This window comes from Bactrocera tryoni, chromosome 5, assembly GCF_016617805.1.
Source record: "Bactrocera tryoni isolate S06 chromosome 5, CSIRO_BtryS06_freeze2, whole genome shotgun sequence".
NCBI lineage: Eukaryota > Metazoa > Arthropoda > Insecta > Diptera > Tephritidae > Bactrocera > Bactrocera tryoni.
In genome coordinates this window covers 37,562,159-37,576,933 of record NC_052503.1, presented here as the reverse complement: position 1 = coordinate 37,576,933, position 14,775 = coordinate 37,562,159, and positions in this window count along the sequence as shown.

Below are 14,775 nucleotides of genomic sequence, written 5' to 3'. Positions count from 1 at the left end.
AGCAACCTCCAAAACACAATTGCAGAGCACCCATCTGCGATGACAACGGCCCAAACCATAATTTGTGGCGGGTGCTGCCTCCTGATGGCCAACCGATGACTTAGATTCTCATACGAACGGTCGGTCAAGTAAACCCTATCGTTTTGAGAGTTTACGAATTGCTCAATTGGAAAAATTTGTTCATCAGAAAACACAATGTTCGGAATTTGACCGCTTTTGGCCAAGCGAAGCAACTGCTTCGCTCTCTCAAGTCTTACTTGTTGTTGCTTCGGTGTGAGATCATGGGCCTTTTGGAACTTGTAAGGCTTGGCCTTTAGCTCATTTTTCAATATGCGTCGGATGCTGCTGTCGGATATTTTCAGTACTTTAGCCATTTGATTGACACTTCGTCGCTGATTTCGCTCAAGTCGCTTCTTCACTTTCCGAACCATCTCACGTGACGTTGCAGTCTTTTGATGACCACCTCCATGGCGTTTTGCGATGCTACCAGTACTTTAAATCATTGTAACGAGTGATGGTGCGATAAAAAAAACTTTATTCACATTAAGGTGTTTGAGCTCACGAACAATAGCTGGCTGTGATTTTCCAGCTAAATATAAAGCAATTATATTACCTTTGAATTCCATCGCAGATCACTTTTTTTGCGTTCACTTTTGGCAAAACGCTTTTGCACACTTGTGAACAATACTCCGAACTGTCATTCAGCAAATTTATAAACAGCTGATTCCAGTGCTACAGCTGCTGAACGGTCTGAAGTTGGTTACACTTCGAGTGCCGGACCCTGTATAGTTAATAAGGTATATGTGTATACTTCCTCTAGTAGTATTAATTAAATTTTAAAAATTTCTGAGACAGTATTATTGGGTATAGAAGCGTTTCTTCAATTTCATTAACATATTCCAGAGTTATGTCGATATTTTTGGTAAAAAGTTAGCTATAGGCGTCAGGGTTCTCAGGTTCGGTATCAGGAACCTGAAATTTATAGTCCAATAACAATTATTTTTTGACGTGAGATGGAATACCTTATAGGCAATATCTGTGCAAGGTTACAATAACTTAATTGGTGCTTGGCTTATATTCTGGTAATTTTATATTTTTCTGAATGAAATTGCAGCTTTTGAATCACTCCAGGCTGCTCTTCGTCCCTAATGCAGTAATTCTGCTTGTTTACATACCTATTGATTGATCCGTCTAAAAAAGGCATTGAAAAGTTGCTTAAATGTTATTCTATGGTATTAGGCAACAACCATTTCATTTCATCAATTTTCAAAATTTGGTTCCAATTGGCGAAGAAGTTGATGTGATACATGGGGGTTATCACCTGATTTTATCAAACTTCACAGTGTATGAAAAAATGTCAGATATCAGAAAATTTACTTGAAAAGTAGTGCTTTAGTAGCTTGTGCGCTATTCACAATAATTTCGAGGGTATAAAATATTACCCGTTTAATTGACAATTATATTGACTGCAGATACAATAAAATATTTTCGAGAAATATATTCTAACCGCTCTCATAAATACCTTTCATTATAAACTAATGCATTAGCTTTGCTTCCTGCGTTTCCACAAATCTTAACGTTTAGTTTATAATTAAAAGTCTGGTTTTTTCATTGCTTCCTTCGTCCTTAATATACTCGTATAACGTCATCGTAAGTCGCGTGTGACAATCTTCATTACTCAAGCATTCTTGATTAACACTCATCAATTACCAAAACCCTAGATGAGAATAAATCTTCGTAGCATTCGTAACAGTTATGAAAGCACTGTTGTAATCATGAATGAAATTTCAAAACAGCTGTTTCATATTCGATTTATTGAGTCAGAGAGCGCGACAAAAAGAGCACAAGAGAGACAACAACGCATGGCGAATTTGGCTCATTGGATATGTTGTTTTCTTCATGGTAAGTATGTACTAGAAATCAAGACAAATGAATGTTCTGAGCACAGCAATGACGTCATAGCACTTGTCAGCAAAGAAAATACTCTCTAAAATATGTTAACGGGGTTCATTATATGATTTGTTCATAAACGTGTGATACACATTTTTTTCGAAAAAAGAACAAAAAACGATATAGTTTTTACGAGGATTTTAATTAAACACCTATTAATTTTTTATACCCTGAACAGGGTATATTGAGTTTATAACGAAGTTTGTAACACCCAGAAGGAAACTTCAGAGACATGGGTTGCTCTTCAAGGCAATGGTGCAACATCCGCAGTAAATGTCTGGATTGGACCACTATTGTACATACTTGTTGTTGCCATTCAAATCGCTGAGTTTTGTTATAAAAATGACAACTATAAAATATGAGTCCAATATTTCTTTCGATTCATAAATAGAAATATTTTATTCGAAAGTAAGATTATTGTTCGAAACCCTCTAATAAGTATTTCTTTCGATTCATAAATATACTCGTGCGTATTTTATTCGAAAGTAAGATGATTGTTCGAAAACCTCTCACAACCGCGCGTATATTTTATCTCCACAGTAAACTCCCATGGCGTTTGCGCTGTACTCCAATAAAGGGAGAGCAGCTGTGCACATATACATACATACAATTGTAGTTATTTGCCGGTTGTTAAGGCAGTTAGTTTCCAAACACTGTCGGAGTCAGTTCGTTTGTGAACTGTGGGGAATGCGAATTTATACGAAATTCTTTATTTGAAAATATGTAATGGCAAAAACGCACAAAATACAAAAAGCGAAATAATAAATATAATATATATGCTGTATATGTGTGCACTAATGTTATATTTAATTAATGTAAATGTAGACAAGATTCGACAATATGAGCTTTCGAGGTTCTTTGCGCATTGGCCAGGTGCGAATATCGCATTCGATGGATCGGATGCGATCACATTGACATAGTTCAGCAAATTAAAAGACAGCGGCTACGCTGGCTAGGTCATGTGTCGAATGGACGAAAACACTCCGGCTCTGAGAGTATTCGACGCAGTACCCACCGGGGGAAGTAGAGGAAGAGCAAAACCTCCACTCCGTTGGAAAGACCAGATCTGATAAAAGCAAATAATTGAAAACTTACTTTCCAGTTACCATTAAGAGCTTTTACTCAGAGAGACTTTTTAGATCTTTTAGAACCTATTTTTTTAACCATCCTGATATTCATGTTCTCTCTTCCCAACAATTTCAATATCGCCTCCTTCCATATAATACTGGTTTTGAAATTTAACGCTTTTGATGACAAAATGCATTCTTTTCATCTTGAAAACCCTAGTGTTTTAAGATAACTACTAAATTTTTTAATTGCTGTGGGATTTAAATTTATTAAAAATAAAAATAGCTTTCATGTTGTCCGGGGAGAACCGCGTTTATTTGTCGGTAATTCTGAAATTCTCGCGAGTATGAATTAGTAAAAAAGTGTGGGCTCGTACTGAAATACATTAAATATACAGCCGCAAGGGAGCAAAAACATTACACGCATTGCATTTTGTTTTGCTCTTGCTTTACAGCGAGTAAAAACTTTACAAGAAATAAACAATTTTTATGATGGTAGAATCAAGTATTACCATAATTTGCTTTTTTCTTCTTCTTTTTCGTTTTGTTTTTTTTTCGTGGAATGTCTGTCTGTCCATATAAGCGATAACTTGACTAAAAATTGATATAACTTAATGAAACTTGGTGCACATGTTCCTTGCCAAGAAAGTGCTAAAGAGTTCGTAGATGCATTAAAAGGTCAATATGCAAGAAACCTTAATAAAAACGCAAAAATAATGGATGAAATTAAGACGATAATTTTAAGTTCAAATTCAAGCTTTGCTAACATCTGAAGAAATTTCCCGGGCTTGGATTCTTGCTAGTTGCGAGAGTATAAAATGGTTGGTAACAGCTAAAATTAACCTTTCCCTACTTGTTATACTCTATTTTTTAACGGTTTGGTTCATACATGTATATCTGTTTAAGCTTAGATTTAGCTGTCTAGTATTGACATGGCCTGAGAAATCTTTATTATGAATTACGAATTATGGTTAATTTAAATTTTATACTCCACCATAGCAACAATATTCTCAACAACAATAGCACAGGGAACTATGAAAAGATAATCCGATTGCGAGTTTTGTTTTTATTTTCCTTTGTCGATATAAATAGATGTAAAGAGAATGAAATGAGTCAGCTACAGCGCACACTTGCTAGCTTTAATAAAAAACACTACAACAATGTGAAGCAGTAAGGCTTTTATCCCCCAAGATTAAGCGGATTTTTTATACCGTTAACTAAGAATGCAAGGGCAACGATAAATCTAAGCGCCTCCTGCTAAGCTTGCTTCTGGGCATTATGGCACTCGATTTGACGCCGTGGTTTGTGTTCGTATGTGGGTGGGTTGCGTATAAATGGCAGATATTGTATGACGAGTCGGTAGATTCCTTACACCACGCCAGAACAAATCGTTTTGAGTCCGGCACCGCATTAATAGTAATATAACTTGAATAAGCCGAGGCGATTGTACTTCAACATAAGGCTGTGGCTCCAATACTTCTGCATAAGCTGCCTTATTGTGATGGAGAATTTAGTGTGAGTATTCCCCAACATCGAGCTCCAGTGATATTGCCATTGTAAATGCGTAAGAGTGTATGTATGCGTAAATTTATTTGTAGAGAAAGGATAGAGCTTGAGCTGCAGCCAGGATACTTTTGAACAGTATGACAGCGCTCATTTTGTGGCATAACAATGGCTACTTGAACCAAAGAATTTAAATTAAATAGTAAACTTGTCTGAAATGTTAGTTGGCGTTGGCGCATTTGACATAAGAAGAAGAATTTGAATTGAGTTTTCTGGTGGTGACATTTATTCACATCAAATATTTTTTCTGACGCCGTTCCATTTTCGCACCATCACTTGTAAATATTTTTTGGCGAAAACCTAATTTAACTTACATCAGTTAGCGGCCAACAAAAAAAAATTCATGGAAACTTGAAGGAAAGTTCAAAACGTGGGTTGGCCGCCTTTGAGATTTTTGAATGCAGTTTATTTGTAATTTTTTACTGATAAGAAGACGAAAATATTGAGTGAGGAGGGGACTCTCAGTTCTCTACTAAACGGGATTCAAGACTATAATATTTTTACTCTTGCAACATGTTGCGACGGAGTATAATAGTTTTGTTCACCTAACAGTTGCACGCATCACCGAAAACTAAGCGAAATAAATATAAGGTTATGTACATATAAATGATCAGGATGACGAAAAGTGTTGGAATCCGGGTGATTGTCTGTCTGCTAGTCCGTCTGTATAAGCTGTAACTTGATTAAAAAAAAATAATTTATTGAGGATAATTCGTACACACATTCCCTGGCAAAAAAATTACGAGTTCGTAGATGGGCGTAATCGGACAACTGCCACGCCCACAAAACGCCATTAACCATAAAAAGCGCAATAAATCAATAAATAAATACGCCAGAGACTTTAAATTTTACTCGGGAGGTGGTCTTCATATTTGGCTTTATTGAAGTCGGGATCAAAATTTAACGATGGGCGTGTCACCGATCACTTTTAAGTGAAAATACATATCTCGAGACCTGCCAAAATTGAAATGTGACATTCTTATGATATTTTTATATTACAGTGTGAAAATATAAAACAAATTTTATGATTTGAGTTTTCCTAATCATATTTGGTACCGAATATTTGGACCCCAATAGCTTCAATTGACTTTTTACCGAAAATATTGGTCAATGTGTCGGATTTATAATTAAAAATCAGAGAGAATCATTTTCTGATAGTAGTATGTCTGAGTTTCACAAATGGGTTGAATAAGGTCAATACTTTCCTTAGCCCCCATATACTTAGTTTAAAGATTTTCGAACTTCCGGGTGACTTTATACCACTTATATCGTCCAATATGTAAGTTATCTCTGTGAAAATATGAGAGAGCGTGCTTTCCTGACAACGGTGGCTCTTTGTGCTTAGAATGTCTGAAATCGGGTTAGAAAATACCCTTGACGCCATATAACTCACAGATCTTACGTATCTAAAGGTATTACCCCAGCTTTAATAGTTGCAAGTTGCAAGCGTATGGATTATTCGGTTATACCTGAACTTAGCTTTTCCTTACTTGTTTGTAATGTATTCGACAGTTCTGCCCTTAGAGGATAATTATTTAAAGTCACAAAATATCGAAGAAAAAGCAACCAACACACAAAAAGACAATATAATTGTATATGGATACCATTTATTTTTGTCATGTTGTGTTGTCAGGCGTCAACATGAATTATTTTCTACAATAAGTTGATTAGTCGGTAGCCGCTTGGTCACCAATTAGTAAACTAAAAAAAATCAATCACATTAGTGTAACGAAAAAACTAAAATGCAAGACATTGCTCTTAATAAAAACCAATTATGTTACCATTGAATGAAGTATGCCTAGAGGCTCTTTATTAGAGCTGACGTCATTTTTAGTTCGAGGAAATATTGAAATTGTGATAAGAGTAAATATAAAGCCACTGTTAGCTCATAAGGGGTCAATAATTTTTATAAACCATTTCCCGGTTGAATTAACGAAAAACAAAGGATATCTTACATAAATAGTAGAAGAAAGTGTGCTTCGTTAGTATTAATGGTTTAAGGAAGTAAAACCTTGCCCATAACTTGTGATCACTCATTGCCGGCCATAATAGTAGGTGTGGTTAATGGTGCTAATTGAATTTAATTACATAGGTATGTATCAAGCAGAGCATATGTGTATGTATAAAAACATTCTTACATGTGTACCTACAAACATGTACACTTATTCTCATTATATACATGCTTGTAATGCAGAAACCAACAATATACATGGATAGCCAGGCGGCAGTGCTGGCCTAGTCAAAGCCACATAATAATTCCAGCAGAGTCAACAACTACAGGAGGGCTTTCGCAAATTGGCAGATCAACTCCCCTTGTCTATAATATGGATTTCCGGTTACAGGAACATTTTCGGCAACGAAAAGGCAAACAAGTTCGAAACGCAATGACCCCTTTAGACGAATCCGAGGCGGAATGAATACCATGCCCGTTGGGAATGATCAAATGAGCGCTTTATATACATTTCAACAAATAGCTGAGGGCAGATGGAAGACAATAACATACTGTAAGAAAACAAAGCAGATGTGGCTCAAATATGAAAGGAATGGAACTCCAGACCTACTAGAATCAGTGTATACAGATTTGTATAGCTACTATAACGAGGCTTTTCTGTGAATGCCCCGCTCTGTCACAAACCCGGCACAAGCTACTTGTAACCCCTCAGGCACCAAGTTCTCATTGATTGTCCATAAAAAGCATAATGGTGTCTGTAGTTTTATTGAGAGCACCAAAGCTTTGGAGCGCAGCGATGAAATGGGATAACGAGATGATAAGGTCTTACGATAGAACATCAAAATGGCGCATCTAGTGCAAATTGAACAGAATTGAGTTACTTTTACTTACCTACCTACTTAACCCTTCACTTTTTTCTAAGAAAAAATGTTAGTATATGTATGTCAGCACAGATTTTATCGTTTAAAAAATTTAAGAAATTTCTTTGAAATTTTGTACTAATTTTGAGAACTACACGTTTTAAATTAAAGTATATTTTGACGAAGTCCTTTCTGCGTATGCATATTTCTACACGCAGGCTCACTCACATTTACATACATAGATACATATTTGTTAGGGTACTCTTAAGCATAGCAGCAATCGAGTCACGTCTGCTGATTCGGTGGCGAGCATTTGCTGCTATAAATGGAGCCATTTGGTCTTTGCGGCGTAAAGCAATTCTCGATTTTGGATACTTGGTCATTAATTCGTAGTTATTTATGCGAAGAATTATGGTTTTTACGCAATGTTGTGTTTGCATTTTAGAAGCAAGAACACTGAAACGGCATAATCTTTGAAATAAATTAATTAAAATTTACAGGCAGAAATAACCGATGATTCATATAACTCGCACCCGCTGAATTTAAATCAGCTATTCCTAACGTCAACGTCATAGTTTTGCTAATGTGCTGGGCACGCTGCGTTAAAAATTCAGCAGGCATTTTCTTATATAAGTATTTTACAATTGTTATATGATAAGAAGTTCAATCTCTGAGTTCACTGTAGTGAATTCCGACTTCTCAACTGTCTTTAATCAATTATTATATGGTTGGGAACTGAGTATGAGTTTAATTGGTTTAAACTATGGTCCAATCTTTCATTTTCAACTCTCATTTAAAAATTGTTGAGGTATTAACCAATTAAACTTATTCATTCGTGCTTTCGACTGATGAAATAAAATTAAAAAGTTTAAGTAAAAAAAGAAATTTCGTATATAAAAATAATGTTGGTACATTATTACTAATTCAATTAAATTGATTTATGTGTTAAAAGTCAATAACGGATAAAGCAAGATATTTAATTTCTATATTATTTCTACAATATTGAAAATAAATTAATTTTGTATTTCTTACTTTATTGTTCTTATTGTAGGTCCACCTCACACCAGCGCACAGAGACTTCCCAATCCATAATACCAGCACCCATGAGACATTCAAGTGGTTGACAGTTGCAAGAGTTTTTCTCCTCAAACTATTTGATTTGAGTTCCCACTTCGATGTTGACTGAAATTGTGCCGACAAACTTTGCAAAATGCGGAAAAACTATTGAGTGGAAATCAGAAGTCAGACCAACAAGCTGACGCTTCTGGTAAGCTATTGCAAACTCTACAGACTTGCAGATATGTGTGATATATCTCTTCATCCCGACAGCTCAACTGCCCGAAACGGAGGTACAGTACGCCAGCTAGAATAGCATAATAAATCAAAGCAAAGCTTAGCAAATACACATATACATATATGTATATGCATATTAGGGTGATTCAAAAAATTTTATTTTTTTTTTCGATTCGTATTCGGAAAAACAGGTTCCTAGACACTTCTAAGAAAGGCTCTCCAAAAACCTTATTCATAATGATTTTTTTCATTGAGTTATAAAATTCATAAGAAATAAAAAATTTTCGCAAAAATAATCAGATACAATGCCATTGGTAGTTTACCAAAAATATTGGATTTCCACAAAAAGTGCACTTCAATGCCATATTTACTGTTGAACATGAAAAATCACAGTGCTCAGTACGCGATTTGTAAGCGGTAAAAGAGCTGTGGCTGTTCAAATTCTAGCATTTCGTTGGTACGGAATTCCTCTGATTAAGCAGTTTTGAGGTTATTTCCATTAGATTGAGTTATGCTCATATAAAGGCGCTTCAACATGTTCATGATTAGGCAACACTAACAAATAGTAGTCAAAGGAATGTATTGCGTGTTTTTGCTTAATTAATTATTTGCAAATATTCGAGTTTAAAGTATTTATCTTTACTAATATTATAAAGAGGAAAGAATTGTACCTATTCTTGTATGTTTGTAATGAATAGGCTCAAAAAGTACTGGGCCGATTTAAAAAATTCTTTCACCAATAGAATGCTACATTCTTCCAATTTAACATAGGCTGCATTTCATTTTGAAAAAAATTACGGATCCTTGGTAAATTTGAACAATGTAACCGAAGGAGTAGAAAAATGAGTCTTAAAATGTCTTTCGTCGAATGCGCTGCCGAAACTATTAGCTATAGAACAAAATAATTAGGGTGTTCACAGTTTTTTATTATCTGATGTGTTAATTTTGCCATCTGTTAACTTCAAAACATTTTACCACGTGGTAACTTTGTTTGTTCTTGTTTCCTATACAAGTTCGAAATAACAGTTTTAAGCAAAATTACTCTACTTTACTTCGTGTTTTTGTTTCCTGCTAAACTGGCAACTTTGATCAGCTGACTATTCGCGTTTAGAAAATGGACAGCAACACAGAAATACAGAAGGTAAACGCAATTTGCAATATTTTTAAATATAAATATGAAAATATTCTGCCTATAATTGTTCTATTGCAGGTTGTACATAAGCGTGTTCGAAAGGCTCCCTACAGAAAGTGGACCGACAAAGAAAATGAAAGTTTAATCAACTTTTTGAGGGACTACAGGCCACTAGAGAAACCAACGGCCCAACATTATTATAAAAGATTTTTGAATCAAACTAGCAGCGACTTACATTGAACTCTGGTGCGTTGCAAGGTAAAAAACTTAAGATTGCAGTACACCAAGGCCAAGTCCTGGCAAAATGCAACGGGAAGTGGCACCATGGATAATTGTGACACTACCAAAAGTAGGTTCTACACATCATAAATTTTTAAATGTATATATCCTACAAATACACTTCATTTTTAGACGCGATCGTAAGGAGGTGTCCCCGGTACGATGACTTACAAGACATTTTTGGCTATAGGGAGCTCACTTCAAACTGCCTTGTATTGGATACCGAGGACATTGCATGCACTGGTTCGTTCTCTGATATAACCGTCGAGGAAATCGTGGCATTACCCGAGCCTCTGGTCACCCCTTCTACGTCAGAGGCTGTCCGAAAGGGTATATATTCGCGTACAGTCCTATCAGACGTTCTCGATGTACACTCCAGCTTATTGGATGCAAAAAAAGACAGAATCGAGAAGGAATTTAAGATGAGGAAAAATGAATTAATGCTAAAACAGCAACAATTTTTGTTTGATAAAGAAAAATTTGAAAAAGAGTTGGTAGAAAAAAAAGCTGACAGGGAAATTCAAGTTATGGAAATTCAAATGAGGGAGAGAATAGCTATGAAAGAACTGGAAATGAAAGAAAGAATTGAAATGGAAAAGATGAAAATAATGCAATAAAAATCTCGCGGTGCTAAGTATTTTCTTCCAAATAGAAAATAAATCGCGTTATATGAAGAAAACATGTATAACACCTTCATTAGAAAAATATTAAACATCTTTTATTTCAATAAAATTTAATAGGCTATTGAACTGCATACCAAAAAGGCTAAAAATGTCGACTAAAAAGTTGAATATTTCGATGAAAATTTGTAAAGTTTAGATTTCTATACAAAACTAATTAAATTTAAATAACTAAAGCCTGTGTTGATAAAAACCTGTTTTGCAAATCATGCGTAAAGAAAACCACGTCGTCGGAAACACCGCTACGTATTCTTTGGCGGTTTTTATTTTCTGTACTTTATAATTTTTAACCCATTCCGAGGATACACCAAGAAAGCACTACGAATATGATATAAACAAAAATTACTAGTCTATTTATTAATTACATTGGAACTCTTCCTTTAAATATAAAGAAATGGTATTTGGTTAAAAAAAAACACATTTAGTTCTAAAAATTAAAAAAAAAACACTTAGAAACTTTTATTGGAAGCTCCTATTATTATCAAATTCAGCCAATGCAATTCGTAATTCGTGTTGTTCATAAATTTCTGGAGGATAATCAATTTCTTCCCCATCACAGCTATTATCGTCGTCATTGTTAAAGTCTTGCAATATACTTATGTATTATGCGAAATGCTGCAGGCTAAAATCCATCTGCAACAGCTCTTGTAATTATTTTCGTTGGACAATCGAAACCGAAGCTCTTTTAAGCTGCTAAATCTTTCTTTTAATTTGCCGAATCAATTTTCCACTCGTACTCGATATTTAGAAAAGTATTTGTTGAACCTATCCCTTTTATATTGCGCCAGTTCGTTGCTATTTTGCCGAAAAGGTGTAATTATATTTCTATTTTAGGGATACGCAGAATCACCGGCTATCCATTGCCTTTCACAAAAATAATTTCCAGGTGCTCGTCCAATAGCTGATTCTGCAAAAATTTTAGCATCATGTACACTGCCCCTATATCCAATTGTTGCTTGTCGAATTCTCAAAGAATAGTCGCACACTATTTGCATTTTCATGGAATACTGTTTTTTCCTGTTAAAATAGAATTCATGATCCTTAATTGGAGATTGCGACAAACGTATTTCAGTGCCATCGACATAGCCAATGCACCCTGGCAGCTCGTGCATTGTATTGGCTACAAGTTTGCGTCTTTCTTCCTTAGCTGGCCAACACAAAAACTTAGATTTCAAATTTACGATGGCGGAAATAATGCGGTCTGTAACTTTAATCACAGTTCCTCCATTTCCAACTTCAAACAAGGTTGCAACCTTTTTGATGGATGCACTATCCCTACTAGAACCAAAACGGAAAAGTGCGATCTTTAATTGCAATTCCACTGGCATTTGAGGAACCGAATGTTTATTTTTAAAAGCAGTATCTTCTTTGATTAAGCTTAAAATATGTTGAAATTCCGGAGTTTTCAGTCGTAACATTTGCCGCATACGATTGTTATCGAAAATGGGAAGGATTGTGTCAATCCAATTTGTAGATTTTGGCACATTTACGTGGCTGCATCTTCTTGAGGACAAAATTATTGCTGCACTAACATTAAAAACCATTAGAATATCGCAGTCCTCATCTTCACTGTCCAAATCAATGCGCAAAATTATAAAAGTTATATGAATATAGAAATGTGCACCTACTTGAATTTTGGAGCAGCAATTCCAACATGTTTTTAAGCACAGTCCGTTTAGTAATTTTTCTTTTCCACTTCTGTGAGGCATTGCTTACATCTAAATATTTTTGTAGCTACACAATTTTTTGACAGTTCGAATCAGCTGTTTGAAGGGTTGCTGAATGTGTTATCTTGTTAAGTTGCCACCTATTAACTTTAAAAGTAAACTCTGAATACCATAAATGTACAACAATATTGAAGAACATCATAATGTCTACAAAAAACTCGACGGTAGCATATGTCCGACTATTGTAGTTATGTCACTACAACAACTTTTTTCATTTTAAACATTAATGAAAATGCTAACCAAATTCAAACCATGCTATTTATGTGTTTATATTAATGTGTATTTCAACTCAAAGAATACCGTACAGCCAGTGGAAACACCGCCAGCAACAAAATTAACATTGGCGAGTTTTTTCTCAACTTTCGTCAGTGATCCGTTTGCGAGAATATTGATCTATTCGGAAATACCCTGATATTAATACATGGAATGCATCGTCGAAGAAAGAGTTGCGCAGAAAGCAAGGCCAACCAGTAGATTGAAATCCAGATGTGTTCTCAACTAATGCATTAGGACGAATTTACACAATCCACCCTTATTATTTCCTTAAGTGCACGCGCAATGTTAACTGCCAAAAATACCGATGTTGTTGACTTAAACTTGAAGATTCAAAGTCAAATTCCGTGAGACTTGCGCTCATACAAATCGATCGATCGTCTTGACAATGAAGATGGCGCCGTAAATTATTCAGTGGTATTTCTAAATTCTTTGGACAGGCTTGGTATGCCTCCGCATCATTTGCGTCTCGAAGTAGGATCGGTCGTTATTATGTTTCGCAATCATCATGCCACGAAACTGTGTAATGGAACCCGACTGATTGTGACGCACCTATTGAACACAAGGGGCAGAATGCTTGATTCTACGAATTCCTTTGAGTTCTAACGATTTCCCATTTCAGTTCACACGTATTTCGTTTACAGTGAAAATTGCATGTGTGATGACAATCGCCTAAAGATAGTCGCATAGTGAGGCATAAATTTGGAAATGTTATGTTTTTCACACGGCCGTGGCGTGCTCACGAGTTGGAAAACCATCTTTTCTGTACACCAGAACAGAAACCAAAAAATGTTGTTTATCAAGCTGCGTTACATTGAAAAAAAAAAAAAACAAAAATTAAATGATAAATTTAACTTTCTTTTCATTTCAAAACACATAATTTCACACAGGACAACGGCTGCGGGGTCAGCTAGTACCATATATAAATATAATGTACACATAAACGTACCATATATTGAAGTATGGATTTCAGCTGAGAATTTTGAAAAATGTACTCAAACGTTAAGTCATAAAACTGCGATTTGGGATAGGATATCTAGAAGAAGGATCATCTTTCTTTAGAAAGTTTTTAAAAAGCTTGAAATATGTTTCATACAAACCTCTAAAGCTATATAAATCGCACTTGCTGCCACATCTTTCTAGCCCCTCGTCATAAGTGTGAAAATGGATGGAATTGAATAATAATCATAACTACTTTCATATAATGGTCTAAAATTAATTACTACTTTTTATAGTAAGGAAGGCATTGAAGGGCTAAACTACCATTTATATCGGTCAAAACATAAGGTTTCAAACAAAATGACTTTTTATTCGACGAACATTTTTTTCCAGAGTGCATTTTGGAGATCAAAAAACAGGATTTAGTCGCTGAGGGTTAGATCTGGAGAGTACGGGAGATGCTGAAACATTTCTAAGCCGAATTAATTCCCTCCCGCTGCAATACACTTATGCCAACGAATTTTCCAGTCATCATAGCACTTGGAAAAATCCTTCGTCGTGATGGCCATCAGAGCCTTCTTCGATTCAGCTTTCATATTCTCAATTGAGTCAAAACAGTGTCCTCTGAGTAGTCAGGTGAATTTGCTGAAAACCAGTAGTTACACGAAGGTTAATCAGGCGAAACCGGTGGCTGCTGCACGATATTAGTTGAAAATGTGGCGAAACGATCACGCCACATGCATTATCGCACCTGTTTGTTCAACAAATTCAAACATAGTAAAAATCGAAAAATTCACTTTCAGAGACTCACAAAACTACGCGTATCTTAAATACTTATTAATATTTTGACGTGAAAATTTAACATACATAAATATCACTAACAGTACTACCAACTTACAGAAAAAAATTTACTGATTTGAAAAACACGCGAAGTATAAATTAAAAATTCATCATTCAATTTGATCACAGTAGTATTCTAAGCCAATGCACAGCTTGATAATACGCCCGGAGACATGAAAAAGGGAATCCGCCAGCTTAACATAAAGTGGCAACAAGGAAGA